This window comes from Pezoporus occidentalis, unplaced genomic scaffold, assembly GCF_034315485.1.
Source record: "Pezoporus occidentalis ecotype Australia unplaced genomic scaffold, CSIRO_AGI_Poc_V1 ctg112, whole genome shotgun sequence".
Lineage (NCBI taxonomy): Eukaryota > Metazoa > Chordata > Aves > Psittaciformes > Psittacidae > Pezoporus > Pezoporus occidentalis.
This window is the reverse complement of record NW_026912907.1, coordinates 43492-59812: the sequence shown is the minus strand read 5'-3', so window position 1 is coordinate 59812 and position 16321 is coordinate 43492.

Genomic DNA, 16321 nt, shown 5'->3' with positions numbered 1-16321 from the left:
AAGTAAATATGTAGGATCCTGCTTATGATTATCTTGACAGTGAGTCTTCTGAGTTAAAGCAGGCCAAGAGCAAACCCCAAAGAAGCTGGTGTCCACAAAATGTAGGCTTTAAATAAAAGTTAAAGATCTACTTGTAATTTAAGGCCCCTTGGAGCTTTTCGCTTATTTTGTTTAATTCAGGAGTTCAGTTTCTTAATTCGTCCTAAAGAAATAAAAAACAGAGGAATTGGTCCATCTATACCCTGGAATCACACTGGAGTTCAGGATCACTGGTAACTTGTTTTGATGAACAAGGAAGAGGTTTCTACAAAGCGGGTGATAATTCCCGCCCACTTTCTGCAGTGCGTTCCACCAGCCCTGGAGCCACCCCATCGACATCTGCACCATCTCCTGTGCTGCCAGACAGAGAGGACAACATCAAGCTTTATTTCCATGCAAGTTCTACAGACAGAGCTTGCAGAAGATGCAATGTGAATGCTACCCCAGGATGTCCACTTGTGCCAGGGGAAGAGGAAAAGAGGACCTTTGGCAGGAGAGCAGGGTGTCCCTATGGTGGGACAGAGGACAGATGGCAAACAGCCGACTGACACAGTATGTAGAGAGCTCGTAGATGCCAAACCACCTGCCCTTAGGTGTCCTGAGTGACTCCTAGTGAAATGGTCGCTTGTGGAAAATAACCTTTATGCTGGAGTGCATTCAAACCAGGAGGGTTGCGGCATCCCAGCTGAAAGGCAAAAAGAATGCTGTTTCACTGGGTGGATCAGACAGGCTCACACCAGGCAGGCAGTCCCCCTGCAGCAGGCAGGTCTCCCGGAGCCCTGTGTCCCCACGCCCTGCAACCTGCCATCCCCATGGGGAGAGGAGTCCTCACCTTCCAAACCATGATGCAGAAGAAGCGCACATCTGAAGTGTTTATTTGGGGAACAAAAGGTTCCTTATACCTTGACAGCAGGGCTGCCTTCAAAGCCCTTGTTCAAACAGAGCTGTGTTTATCGAATTCCTCTGCGCTGAGTATACACATGCCTGAGATTTTAATTCTTTCATAACTGTGAAACACTTGGTCGTATTTCTATCAGAGGTATCAGGATGGGAATTATTAGATATTTGTGCGAATTTTGGTCTGTTCAGCTCAAGACTGGTCAAATATTAAGTATGTGGGACTTTAGAGGTTCCCCAAGCAGAGAGACTCGGAGGGAAATCTCTTCTCCCCAGTGGCCTGTTCTGTGACAAAGTATGTCATAAAATCTCAGACATGGAATAAAAAAGCCCACATATTGCTTTTGATAACTACTCACCCTCAGGCTTTCTGAACAGATGGGAGCACTAAACACCAAAATTCTTCAGCTTACAAACTGGCAAAAGGCCCGGCAGTGCTGCTAACAGAAGGAGTTGTACGAGCTCTTCATTATTTACAAATTGAAATTCTTCTGGAAAGAATTACTATAATACGTAGGACATGATCCCAGGGTTTTGGCAAAATATATTAGTAACATGAGCTATTGATCCTCGGAATTAAATTAGATTTTGGAAGGTTAAAGTGTGATGTTGTCTAATGTATCAGGAACTTTACCTCTAATGGAAAGTTGTTTACACCTGTTGTGAGTGCTTTGGTTAATACACGAAAGGCGGTCTTTCCACAAGGGAATAGGCTAGCAGTTCCTGTCAAATCATGCCTCTGGAAATCAGGTGAGCTGTTCTGGGCTAGAAGCATGATTATGTCACTGCCACACAACTGAAATGCTACATCTGCTTTAGCTGCTTTAGCTTATTTTTGCCAAACACAATCTTTTGGTCCCAAACATCTCATTGTGGAAACTTCCTGCAAATAATTCAAAACTTAGGAATGTTTATCAAAAGAAGTGGGACTTTTTGCTTCTAGGTACTGTCAAAACAGTTTACTTCTAAGGATAACTGTATCATATCAAATTAGATATGCATTAGACACTGCCTTTGTAACACAGAATCAAACAGGGTTTTGAAACAATGGTAATTAAATGGTGAGAACAGAGGGCTCAGCTATACAGAGTCATTTCTGTGACTTCAGAAAACTAAGGAGCTCTGGGTTCTGACGGCAGCGGGAGCTAGGAGCTGCCAATTCCGGCAGCGGTGAGACAGTGAGGAGATCTGCTGGGAAGGGAGCAGGAAGCATTGTGCAGACATTTCCTGCTTCCCAAGGAGTTTCTGCCAACACACTTCATCTCTAATTTGGGAAGGGAGGATGCCATCTGGCACACCGGCTTTAAAGGGAGTATGTCCACAGTTTATGCTCCACGCGGCAGCTCCAGTAGGTCAAGGCAAAGGGACACACCCAGGAGCAGATTCAACGAGGGAGGGGTAGATTCCTGCTTGTCAAATAATGTCCCTTCCCATGGTGTACCCATCAATTGGAAGTGGACACATCTCTCTCTGAAATACTTTCCTCGTTAAACTTTCTCTGGCACTCCTATTGTTTCCTTTAAACGTTTTGGTGTTGACAGTTGTTTTGTTGAAAAATTCCTGTCCAGCTCTGCTCAGTATCCCTTCCTTCAGTAAGCTGTCAGTGCTCTTTGATTTGCCAGGCTTACGGCAGTTGCACAACAAGGAAACTTGCAATATGAATCAGTGATATATAAGCATCTCCCAGAGGATGCAAGTGACAGAAATCCCCGTTATTGGTTATTATTGGACCAGTGGGAGCTTAGGGCTGGGAAAGAGATCATCTTACCAGTCTCACTGTAGTAAAAAGAGCCCCTTCTTTGTTCCCCTGAAGCCAGTAATTGAAATGGCAGTTATGTTCAGGTCCCAATTTTGGGACCATCCACATGGAGTAAGAGAGTCTGAAGCAGATTATTGTGCTTGAGCTTTTGTAGGCTTTGAGTCAGAACAAGCTCTCTAGAAGGCAGTCAAACTGTGATTACTGCAATGCATTTCAGGAATATCCAAACTGGCTTTAGCCAAGAAGCAATAGCACTGATTTTTTGCAAGGGCTGTGCAAGCTTTAGCTGAAGCCTGCTGTTGGTGTGCTGTGTTTAGAAAGCTAATAGTGGGAAGGAGGCTGTATCTTCAGATAGCAGCAAAGGCAGAGTGTTTGTTCAGCTGTCCACATGAAGGAGAGTAGGCTCTTCTCCCTGCTGAGGGGTTTAGTAGATCTCTCACTGTTTTATTGTCCAGCCTTCACTACAGAAGATCCTGCTGCTATTTTTTTAGTATCTTTTTCTTTTTTTCAGGAAATCTCAGATTCCTACTCCTGCCAGCTTGTCTGTACGGGGCATCAATATAAAGGACGACTGTGTCAGGCCTCCTTCCATGCACTCGCACTTTTGCTTCTGGCAGATCTCTTTAAAAAAGCAAAGTCGAGTTTGACCAGTGCTCTAAGTAGAAAAAACTCTGAAGGACAAAACCTGTTGTCTTTGTTTAACACAAATATCTGTGGTTTATCTACAGCTATCTGCTGGTAGCCCTGTGGCAGCTGGGCTGTGTTACTCCCTTCTTACCCACCCTGCTGCCATATTCTTCATTAGCTTAATTCTTTAAATAAATATTGTTCTTTCCCACTGCTGTGAATGCAATTGTCAATCATCTGCCAAGTGGCTTAGCAACTTGAGCCCACGTCCCAAGATGTGCAAAAGCTGAAGGCACTGGCCTGGCCTGTCTTTACACCTGCTGCAAGCAGGCAGGTAAGACATGATATAGAGGGATCTTTATTAAGAAGGGAACAGGGTTATCAGTCTGGGAAAACACAACAGAAATTACATTGGCAAATAGAGTCAAGTGCTTGCTCTGGTTTTTTTCCAGTAACAACCAGTGCTCTCCCAGCCCCTATCTTAGCTGCCACTGAAAACAGTCCCTTGCACCAAAGTCCTTACAAGGCAGACAGAGCCCTGGAGCAGCCATTACAGCTTCAAAAGGAGCTGCTTGCCCCAGCATATAAGGTCCTGAGGGTCATCTGTTCTCTCAGGACACAACTTCTTGGACAACCTTAATGACTTCATGTGGCAACAGCTAATCTGTGAGAAAATAGCTCATGCAAATAAAACTCCATTGCAGCACCTCTCTAGGGAAAAAAAAAGTTTTAAGATGGTGATTGGACTTGCCAGAGCAACATGAATTTGTTCAGAAGAGGATTTGGGTGTTTTGGAAGGTGTTTTCCTCCTTTTGGGGAGCAGATACCAAACTGTTCCGTGCTCTCCAAAAGGAAGTAACAGACATGGGCCTCTCAGATCCAATACCAAAGGCAATCCAGCAGCTGAGCTGTCATGGAGTAGGGCAGGAATACGTATATGCCGACATACATGCACGCATTCATGCATACATCAGGCAGGAGACTGCCAGAGCTTTCTCTGAACGATTTCAGCAGAGTGTTTTGATTTCTACAGTCTGACACATTCCAGCCATTTAATGAGAATCTGGGGATTTTTACTGAGCTCACATTTAGGGAATTGAGCAGACCATTTTCCTGTGGGAACATCAGTCCTGTACCTTGCACGGAAATGGCATGAAGTTGCCCTTAATTTCTATTATTTACTTTCTTAAACCCAGGATCTTGCAGAACACAGGGAAGCGAAACAAGGTGATATATAGCTTACAGAAAAATGTGAAATTCTTTTCAAAGGCTTGACATTGCAACGCATGCCTGAAACTCACTGTTGCATGAGCTAATATCAGGCAAGTGAAAGCAACTGGCTGTGAATAGAGGCAAATTTCTGTTAAGAATATGAAAACCTTTCTGCAATCAACAACAGCACTGTGAGGTTATTTGTCAGGCTCTCACCATGCTGCATTATTATGAATTGATTTCAGGCAGAGGATCAGTGAAATGATATCTGACTTGGCCAGAGGCCAGCAGTGCTCAAAACGTCACGATTTCCAGGAAAAAAATGATGATTTCCAGGAAGAGAACATGGTCTCTATCACCTGCAGAACCATGAATTGTCAGTGGCTCCCAACTGTTTTGTAAGAAAGGCTTACTGGAAAAATCGATAGTATTATGTGCTTTTCCTTCCACCCCTAAAATGTTGCCCCTTTCTTTCTTGACACTTGTCCTCAGTGCTGCTGCTACCACCCCTCCCCTATTCTTCTCTGGCCACCCAGCACAAGATTCTCCCCACACCCTCACCTCCTTTTGTCATTGCCTCTCAGAGGAAACCCAAGTGAGAGCTCTGTCAGTAGTTTTCAGCTGGCATCTACCCAGATGTTGTTGGAGAGATGACTTGACAGCAGCGCATTTTCTTCCTTTACCTGAAGATGCTGCAAAATGCTCATAGGGTTCTCACTAGGTAGTTATATCTGTTGAGATGTATGCCTTTCACATGTTAGAAAATGTGCATTTTTCTAACCACTGAGGACTGCAAATAAACATTCTCAGGTCTGAATGTATCCTTAGACTACCTTGATGCTATTGCACTTACATCCACTAGTTACCAACAGAACAGAGGTCACTAAAATACTGAGGAACACGAGGAAAGAGTCTGAAAAAAAAACCTGTAGTTGATTAAAAAAGAATCTGAAACAGCACATTTCTAATGGTGGTGGAGGAGATGTTTGAAGTTCGCCACAGGATTAATTGATATCTTGTTTCACCAATACTTTTTATGAGTTTGTATAACAGCAGAGATGCACAGCTTATTTTCGGCAGATTCATCTCAAATCTTATTACAAGAATCATTTTTTTTTAACACTGTAAAAACATATGATGTTTATGAAATACCTCTTAAAGTTCTCTTTTAGGTCCTTTTTATTATTAATTCTGCTCACATTTCACTTGTGCACTTTAATAAAAAGCTATTCTTTTGTGAGGAAACATCTTGACTGCAGCTGAACTGAAGTCCATTGGCGACTGCGAGAAAAGGGTTATTGTATGAACCTTTGGACAACAGGCAGCCCCGCAAAAACTAGTGTCACAGGCCGAGTTGCGACAAGGCATGCTGTTAAAACTCGCTGGGGAAACTGGTCTGTCGACTGAATTGGTAGCGGCACCCTGTGGCCAAAATGTAGACTGCAAATTTTAATATCCCAGAGATTGCCCAACAGCAATTCCAATGTACTCGCGTCCACCAGGTAAAAAGCTTTCATCTAGGCTCAGGGAGACCCTAGCAAGGGGAAACAGCTTCCAGCCTCCCTCGTGAGTACTAAAAGAGTTAGGCGTTGAGTATCTAATCACCCTTGTAATATGCCTTTTTTCACGGAAACAGCTAAATATATACATATTTTCCTAACATTCTTTTCCTGTTCAACTGCTGCAGTTGCCATGGGAGAGTTATATAATGATTTGTGGGAAGGAACGTGATTTTTATAATTGCAAATAGGAAGCAATATATCTGCAGTGAGCTCCTGGCTATATATAGTCTATGCTACAGCACACACTGTAATATTCCATCTTTGACAGGGAATTTCTATTTACACGTGTCTGTGTATAATTATATATGTGTGTTTGTGTGCACGTATTTTGTAGGAAAACAAATGAACAGACCCAGAATATCTATAAATACCAACAGTTCATTATCCACTGGTCCATGTTGCTCATGATTTTAAAGGCTGACATGAAGTTGTGCAGTGTTAACACCTTATGAATCAGTGTTTGTGGAAGAAACACTGGGACTGAAACACCAACCCACTGAATGTATCCATCCCACGCAGGCACAAGGACAGCTGATGCTCATGCTCCCCTGCAGACTTCACCCACCACTCAGGGTAACATGGCAACTGAGCGGCAATGGTACTGGCTATGATCTGTGTTAACTGGAGATGTGTTGTGTCCCTTACGTGTGTGTAGGAAGGCTCTTGCTGACGTATCTTCCCTGCAGCTGGCAAAACTGTCATGGACTTCCTTGAGACATGGGTTTCTCGCTACATGGCCTTGGGCCTTCAAATTGAGCCCCAAGACCCTTTCAGGACCCCTGAGGGCTGAACCCTGTGGCAGGCACCCTGTGGGTGCTTGTCCAAGAGGGCACCCACTCTGACAGTAAGAGCTAGAAACATCTTGCTACAATAGCAAATGTATTTCTAAATACTCAGCCAAAGCTTTTAGTGCACCACATAAAATAGCAGTTTCTAGGCACTGTAAGATCAGCACTAACATGAAAACCAGCAACACCCCCTTCACACGAGATAATAAACACAGGTTTTTTGAGGTGCACGCAGTTACAAGTTTGTGGCCACCCATGGCAGTTCATTCGGAGAGATAACCTAATGTGGGGAGAGCTGGGAAGGAGCAGCAGAAAAAGCCATGCACTGTTTAAAAACAGGAAAGCTGGCCGATGCAGAGAGGCAGGGAGAACTCGCTGAGGGCTCACCACAGCCCAGACCTCGCCTGCCGGCTTGTGGTCGTAACTACAGATCACTGCGGACCTCGCGAAGCCATCTGTGAATCTTAAGGGGAAGCTGCCAAGCACACTCACATAGAGAGCTTTAAAACCATGCACCAGTAGGTGCTGTGTTGTTCTGTCTCTGCTGCACCAAGATGAATGCCTGGTGGGACAGTTTCCAACCTGGTTTCTGTTCTAGCTGTTTCTCCTAGTTGTCAGTCTCCCTCCTACCATGACAGATTTGAAGCACCGGAGAGAAAGATGCCTACTGCTCAACCAGTTACAGATGTGATCCTCACTCTGGTGCCTTGCTCCTCCTTTGGGAACCACTGGCTGAGAGAATATCCTACAATACAAATGCTTGCTTCCAAGTGGAATGTGCTGGAGCCAGGAAGGAGCAAAGAGCTGGAAACATCCCCATCTCTAACTCAGCCACTCACCTTCATGGGTACTTTCACAGGCTGGACTGTGAGCTTTCTTTGTTTTCACTCTCCATCTGCTGGGCAGACACCCCAAACAGCAGGATGGGACAAGAAACCCTTAGTGATAGTCTCTGAAATAGCCAGAGAAGACCCGGTTCAGCTTATTCATTTAGGTTCTGCCTGTAAGCACAGAAATAGCCTGTCTTCGGAGACAGAGCACTCTTCACCATCGATGACTCTTAAAAGACGAGAGAGAAAAATCTCTTGAGAATTATTTACTTGTAGATGTTCCTCCATTATGAGAGAAAGGATGGACTAAAAGATCTTTAAAAGTACCGTTGAGCCCTATTGTATGATCTCTAATTGTGGCTGAAATTTTCGGTCTCTAGAGATCTCTGACTGACATGAACAGACTTGCTTACTGATTACAATCCTAACAATTTAAAAAAAAATCAAACCCCCAAAACCCCCACCCCCCAAAAAAAAACAACCAAACAAACAAAACAACCAACTAAAAAACAAAATCCCAGTACCCCAAGAATAGTGCTGCTTCCTTGTAGCAAATGTATCCTTATCCTGTCTTAAGTCCATTAAATATACAAAAATATCTTCAGATTAGTTGCGGTCAATTAAAAAAGTACTGATTAATATATGACATAAAAGAGGATCCACGTCCCTTTTTCATGCCTCAGTAACTGCTGGCTTTCATATCTGAGATAATTCCTCTACCTTTAATAAATACGCATTTGTGAAATATTTTCTCATCAGTTTTCCCAGGCAATATTATAAAATGCCCTGCCTGCAAAATCTTGACCTTATTTTGCCTTACTCAAGCTCAGTGGCCCCTGCAGCTGTCATACAACAAGGGACCTTCCCTTTTTTTTCACAATGGTAATAGAGAAGTCAGAATCCCCAGGTGGACTTGCAAGAGATTTTTCCTAATCCCTGTAAATGTTCCAGAATGTTCCAATAGCATGAGAGAGTGAGAGCCCCTTTCCCCACTTTCCCTACAACCAAAAAATAGTTTGAAGGGGGAGAAGTAATGGCAAATACAGGAAACTGATAAAGAATGAGAGAGAGAATGCCATCCTATCATCATACAGAATATTACTGGCCCAAGTTTGGGATGAGGATATGAAACATGAATGCATAACACATCTTCCCCAGTAAATGGTGTCATCCCTATACATACATACACAGCCATCACCCTCTTCCAATTATTCATTATTCACGTCTGCTCAGGGCCAGTTATTTTCAGCAAGACAGAGTCAGATTTGGTTGGATGTTGTGGATCTACCCAGGCAAGACCAACTCTGCCTGTCATTCCTAACCTAGGTTTACATTCCTAAGTACTGCCCAGCAATTGACCCTTTGAGACTTCACCTTCCTGACATTTCCTAATGTCAAATCTGAACCTTACTCATTGTAGTTTTCCTGCCATGCAATCAACCGCAGACAAGGGGAACAAACAGTTTCCTTTCCTGTTGCGTATCTGAAGATCACTGCAACCCTTCTCAGTTTACCCTTTCCTCTTTTCCTCTGGAGAAAAATTAATTCAAAACAATTCTAATTAATTCAGTCTTGTCTTCAAAGGCCCATTCTGGTTTTTACTGCTTTCCACTGGTTCTCCTCCTTCTTGGAAAGGGGATGCCCAAAAGCAGAGGCAACACATCAGCGGCAGCCTTGCTGTGCAGAAGGATTGCCTCATGCTCTTACAGGCAATGTTTCTGCTTATACAGAAGTTTTGTCTCCATGTGATTTTGTAAAATGTTGACTTCTGTTCTAGCTTGTGTTAGCGTACCCCATGGATCCTTTTTTGTGAAACTGTGTGTTTCCTTGTTTGTCCCAGTCTTGTGCCTGTGACACTGGTTGGTTGAATTACATGTGGAATGCTCTACTTTCAAGGAACTTGCATCATCTTTCCAGCCCTGGGTTTTACAGCCAAATAAATCATGTGGGGTTTTCTTTTCCTTTATTGAATTTCATTCTATTTTCCCCCCAGGCTACTTCTCCAATTTGTAAAGATCATTTTGAATTATAATCCTATCCTCCAAGATATTTGAATCCCCTCCCAGCCTTGCAGTTGCCAACACTCATTGCAAACAATGACCCCTGGAGACTTTTTGAACATAGCTGTTAAATGTTGACTTTTTGCTGAGCTGCATCACCTATGGGTCAGTTTTGGAAAGTATTTTCCTTAGTTTGGATTAAGAGACTCAAAGTAACTGGAAAAGTGAGAGACTTTATTTACTACTACTCTTCTAAATGAAGAGACATCTGGGGTGGCAAATGTTAATCCATAGCAGTACTGCAAAGACTGTATTTCTTACAGCTCTTCCCTGTGTAAAAGCAAACTTACTGTTTTGCTCTTTGAACCAGTGTCTGGCCACCACACACTCCTATACCAGATCTAGCTCTTGAACTGTGTTTTTGAACCCAGGCGTAGCTGCATATATGATTTTTTAAAGACAATGATTCAAAGGCTTTTTGTGCAAGCTGAGACATGGACAACTCTACCAGACCCTTTTCAGAATGAACACAGTGAAGGGAAATATTAGGAAAAAAAGAAACAATTTCAAGAAAACTCATATTGAATGTTGGTCCCTGTTTCCTTCAGAGACACCTCTATTCAAGGAAAGGGTGCAAGCTCTGGCATTTACTGCATGTCACTAATTAAAAACAATTATTGTTGTAATTAAAATGCTTAATTCCACTGCTCTCTGGTGGCAAAGGTAGTGTATATCTTGGGTCCTTGTATCAGCTAACAGTGAGAACAATGAGGAGATTATTTGATGGAAACTATCTTTGTAGCTTCTGGACACAAAACTGAAAGTTCTTTTGGTTAATTTCATTAGCTTAATTAATTTGGCTAACTTAATTAATCAGACTTCCATTAAAACCAATGCAAAAGCAAACTAAGTACAGCTTTTATGTTGATAATGGTCTTTTTAAAAAATCATTACGAAAAGATGGCTCCTACTCAGACAACTTTGAAAAATATTCTCTATAGGAATTGGGATTTTTTATGTGCCAAGCTAGTCTTTCACTCTGTTCTTTTTGATTCCTCTTAGGTGACCGTAGAAGAAAAAAAAATCAGCTTGTAGATCACAGCCTGCAGGCACTGCAGCACTGAGCTAGCCTCTAATGTTCTGTTTCCATGCAAAAGTCTCTTCAGCACAAAAGGGGAAGTGAGACAGAGATACATGAAAAACAATTGCCAGAATGACAATTAAGGAGTTAAATTTGGGTCAGCTTTTAGCTTGAAGATTTGCTCATGGAAACCAGCCATGGAGTCAGGGAGGAAAAGGTCAAGCGCCAGCAGTGAAAGATCAAGACTGGTCTGCACACCAGAATACTTTTCACATTACCTCCTGAGTAGAGTTAACATCTTTCATTGCCTTCCTACACACAGCAAATCGCAAAGTTATTTTTTCCCTGACAAGCCATTCATTTCACAGCATAACTGCATAGAACTTCAACTTTGGGAAACAATACAGTTATTTTTCTTTCTCTCACCAACAGTATTTCAAAAGATACAGGTCAGTATGCAAAGAGAAGTAGATACATATGTAAATAGGTGCTTGGTTACACAGTTCCTTAAATGAATGCATACTTGGAAAAACACTTTGGTTTTTATACCAAAATCACTTTTATTTCCATGCATTTCTCTATATTAACTTATCTAGCACCAGTGCATTGTTTACATTTTTACTTACAAAAGAAAAATCCAATATTATTTTCTGCAGCCATGGTTGACTTTTCTCCAACACAGGTAAGTATTTTCATGTTTTGAACTGGGTATATGGAGGCCTGTGCTCTTGGTAGCAACAGGATGCTGCCGTTGGTGTTTCAGATGGCATCTCTCCTACAGTTAGAGGTTTTGCTCTAGGATGATAGGGCTGTAGGATGGTGGGACTCCCAAGCCAAAGGAGGAAAGATGCATGGAAAAAAATGGAATTTCTGGCACACAAGAGATTGTGGAGGAGTTTTTTCACAAACTGCCCTGGCAAAGCAGGTTTGGTATGCTGTCATCTTTTAGTCCACATACTAGAAAGGATGCAACATCAGTGTTACAGTGCTGAAAGGTAGACTTGGAAAACTATCTGAGCTTAGATTCAACTGATGCAAGTGGGTCTAATGGTAAACAAAAGTAATATTTCATACTGTAAGTGACTGTCAGGAGTAGTGGAAAGGTATTTTAATACTTCGGAAACTATATATAATTAAGGCTTGTTCCTTTGTACATCATAGCCTTTACTACCCCTCTCTTAAAGTTAACAAACTTTCCTACTTACCTGCTGCAGTCGCATATATCTGTAATTTGATTCAATTCTCAAGTCTCTTTATGTCAGATTATGAAACACTGGCTGTGACCAGATTAACAACCACAACCAAAAACTGGAGTTATAAATAACAGTAAGTGTGTTTACTCACATCTGCAGTGGGATTGCAAGAAATAAATATCATTTTGGGAAATCAGAGAAAAGAATGGTGAAAATAAATAGTACTTTATCCATTCAGAACCTATTCTAATCCTGGAACATATAAATATGCAATAATGCTATGACAGCTCCTGCACCAGTTCTGTAATTAAAGCTGAGATGGCTATTCTTTAAAGCAGTCATTCATTTTGCTTGTCCTTGAGGAAGATCACAGCATCTTGTTCCCCAACTCTGAGTACTTGGTTGGTTGGTTTTTTTTTTCAATTCTGAGTATTCTAAGTTTAATTAGAATTAAATTTGATGAACAAATTTTAGCATGCATTTTAACTTTTCTGCAGCTTGAAGGTTCTTATTAGTAGAGTGACACAGGCTTGCCTTTCAAATCCGATTAGGTGAATATTTCTTGAATTCAGGTATAAAAAGCTCTTTTTAAAAGCTTTTGCTAAACTTATCCATTAAAAAGTGTTCATATATCCATTAAATGTTTGCTAAAAACTAATAGGGTGAGGACAAAATTGCATATGAGAATGGTGCCATAAACAGGAAAATATTTAGGGATTAGCCAGACAGCGACTCTGCAAATGGCTGTGCTGATGCAAGACAGGAGATGGTAGTTTTGTGCTAGAAGCTCTTAATGACAGCTGATGAGTCTTTAATAAAAAGGTAAACTAAGAAACAATCAGGGCATCTGTGAAAGGGATGTACACATCCCACAGCCTCAGTTCACATCAACAAGACGGTAACAGAGACATACCTAGACTCCTGAGGGGTCAGTCACCATTTCCTTTACTACTTCTTGGCCCATATCCAGCTGTTTACCACCACAACCGTCTGCTTGAATTTATCTTCTCTTCAGATCTGCCAGCAGAAAAACCTGCACAAACTCTCCTACAGCTGTCTTATTCAAATAGGATGGGCTGGTAATACAGCTTAAGCAGCAAATGTGCTGACCTAACAGATTTTATTTGAAATGATTTAATAACCCTTCATATAGTTATCTATTCTGCAGGTGTAAAGGTGCAAAGGGGAAAAATGAAGAGGAGTTTAGGACAGGTTCTTGATAGTTTTCCTTTTCTACTGGCAGAGTTAGGTGCAGCAGATTAAATTTGTTCCTGTTTTACTCGGGGCGTGTTTGTTTCATGCTGAGGAACTGACTTGATGCGGAAGTTTCTGTTTTGTGTTTTGGCTCATACAGCGAGGGCCACTTTATACAGTATTTGCCCTTTTCTCATTTGATCAGAATTGCTCTTCAGACCTCCTCTAGATCCTAGGGCCCTCCACTGTGTATTACCACTGTCTGAAGACACAGCCAGCTGTGGAGCTTGGATCACTTTTAAAGGCATTTGAGTTACATCAGGCACCACCCTTCCTGGCCAGTTTGACATAAGAATGAAGCACTGGAAGGAGCCTTTTGGATCATAAAGTTCCTGCAGGTTTCCATGTCATATACCCCCACAATAAAGTAATGAAATTCCACTCTAGAAGTATTGCTGCTTTCTGTAGGCACTGTTCCTGTTAGAAACTTTTTCAAAGCCCATGTTCTGATGGTCAGAACTCACTTCTAAATTTCCAGCCCAGGTTAACTGGAGCCTAAGTCTTTCAGTTATAACATGATGGTCCATTCAAGGGAATCATTAACCAGCATCTGGAGCACTCTGCTAGGTTAGAGATGCCCAGGCTTTGCACATAGCCCCAGAGTTTCATCAGAAAGGAGCATCATCTTGGGCAAGTGGCTCAACACATCAGTGGGACTCCAGCAAAGCAACATTCTCCCTGGTGCCCACAGACATATCACTGACACCACCCCACACAGATCCCCAAGGAGTTATAACAACATAGTCCTCAAGCCTTCTCTTGAGATTTAGCTACATTTTGCTCTCTCTTATCTAAAAAGGTACTGCTCCCTTCCTATCAGCTGCCACACATCCTTTCCATGGTTCAGCTCCTTTCCCTCAGTAATCCCTAGTATTATCCCCATAGTTTATCCACATGCCCTCGTCACACCCACAAAGCTTTTCTTTGCTCACACCCTGGCACCTTTTACTTCAACTGGGGCTTTTTGCCTTTATAGAGAGGCAGCACCAGAAGAATGAAACAATGTGCATACCTACAAAGGATGGAGGGACCTACCACGGTTCTGAGACACCATTGTGCCTTCCTGATTCTGCATTGCCTTGAATATTCTTGAATTGCAAGATATGCTGACACACTAAACCCGTTCCCAAGTGACTATAGGAAAAGGTCCCTGCTCTGGGTACTCTTTGCGTGCATCCAAATGGCAGAAGCAAATACACCAGCAAATAAAAGTTTCAGGCATATTACCACGGTTTGGCCAGTACCATCCTGTCACATCATCTTGCTTCAGCATGGTACAACTCAGACAGCCCTACCCATGAATCCTACTGGTTGTGAAGGAAAGAAAAGGAGATTAATATTGTGCAACTCTCATTCCTCTTATTTAATTCATATTGCTTTGCTGAATGCCATGAGACAAACTTTTATAATAAATAAAAATACATCCTAGGTAAAACATAGCTGTTGATATATACCATCTCTGATAGTTAAGCTGAGGATGAGAAAAACATTATTTTCAATTATATCACCTGTGTGACAAGTGTGCCTTCCTGTAATCCTATAATCTTACTTCCCATGCATACAATGCCTTTACTTGTGTGGATTCCCAGAGCTTTCTTGGAAGGTAAGTCATTTTATTTCTTTCATGAACAGAGGAGACAAACATGGGGTTTAGTGAAGGATTTATCTTGTCCAGTGTTCTATAGGAATTTTGTGGCACAGCCTATCTAGAACTCAGGTTTCCTGCTTATATTTCTTGATAAAAAATCAACCTTTTCAGTGCCACTTTAATTTAGATTATGAAGATCTTTCAATGTAGAGAACAGCAAAGTATATTTTTCCTTTGTGTGTATTCCCCAGTTCTTTTTCTGTCACATTGCTATTGTATCTCAAAACCATCACATTTGAAAAGAAAGGAAACATAATGTGATTCAAAAAATGTGTTCTGCATATATAATTGTGGTTTCCTGATTTCTTATCCAAAATTTAATAGCATTTAGAATGGAGGTAAGATTAAAACCTTCTTCCTTCCTTTGTTTCTTCCTCTCTGCCTCCCTTCTTTCCTTCTCCCTCCCACAATACAGAAAGCATTAGTACCTGTGAATATTTTAACACAGACAAATACATGGGTAGTACATTCATGAATTCAGATCAACCTCTTCTCCCTCCAGTTGCATTATTTGCAGACCTTTCACAGTTAATTGCTCATTATTTGCAATAGCGACTGGAATTTCCTCTCGAGGGTCACAAAAATGCCTGCTCTTGAATTTGCCATTTCCTCACGGTGAAGACCACCAGAACAAATTCAGACAGGTTAGTGACTTTTATATTAAATGATGCATACAAACAAAACTGAAAAGCAGAACTGAAATCCAAATCTGCAAAGTCAGTTTTAGCATTCAAATGCACTTACTCTGCCAGTAAGGGAATCCGTCCCAGCAAAGCTTTTTGAAAAACTGCCCGGTATTTCTTTTTTATTTTGTCAACATTTAGTTACAGTATAAAATTTTCTTAAGTATATAATGAGAAAAGCAGTTATTTCAAGCATTACATTGAGGAGAAATGTATGCTAACATTAATGCTACCTATTACTACTTTGTGGACAAAAAGTTATTTACCCTTTGAGAAAAAAAAATTTCAGAACCAAGCTAAAGTAACCACAGGCATTAAATAAATAAATCAAATCAAAACTTAATTGGGCTTGGAGATTCAAAACAGGAAAAATACCAAAGTTAATCTAAATAAAGTAAACATAAAACAAAAATCTCATTTACTGAGTAATATTTTGTCATTCTCCATGGAGTCATAAATTCACAGGAATTTAGCATGCAGATGAGAAATAAGGACAAAGGAAGCAGACAGATGAACTGCAGTTGGAAAGCAACCGTAAGTCAATTCAGGATGTCTTCTGCCCAACTGATGAAGATCTAAATGAGAGCTCTTTAAATTGTATGTGTAGAACCAAGCGCTACTGTGATTCACATTCTAACTTCAGATCTCTTACGCCCTGCTGAAATATATAAAGCTTGCTTCGGATGGTGAAGGAAGCTCAATTTGGTTCCCTGGCTTTCTTAGATATTTTGGTTGGAGTGCCAGTTAG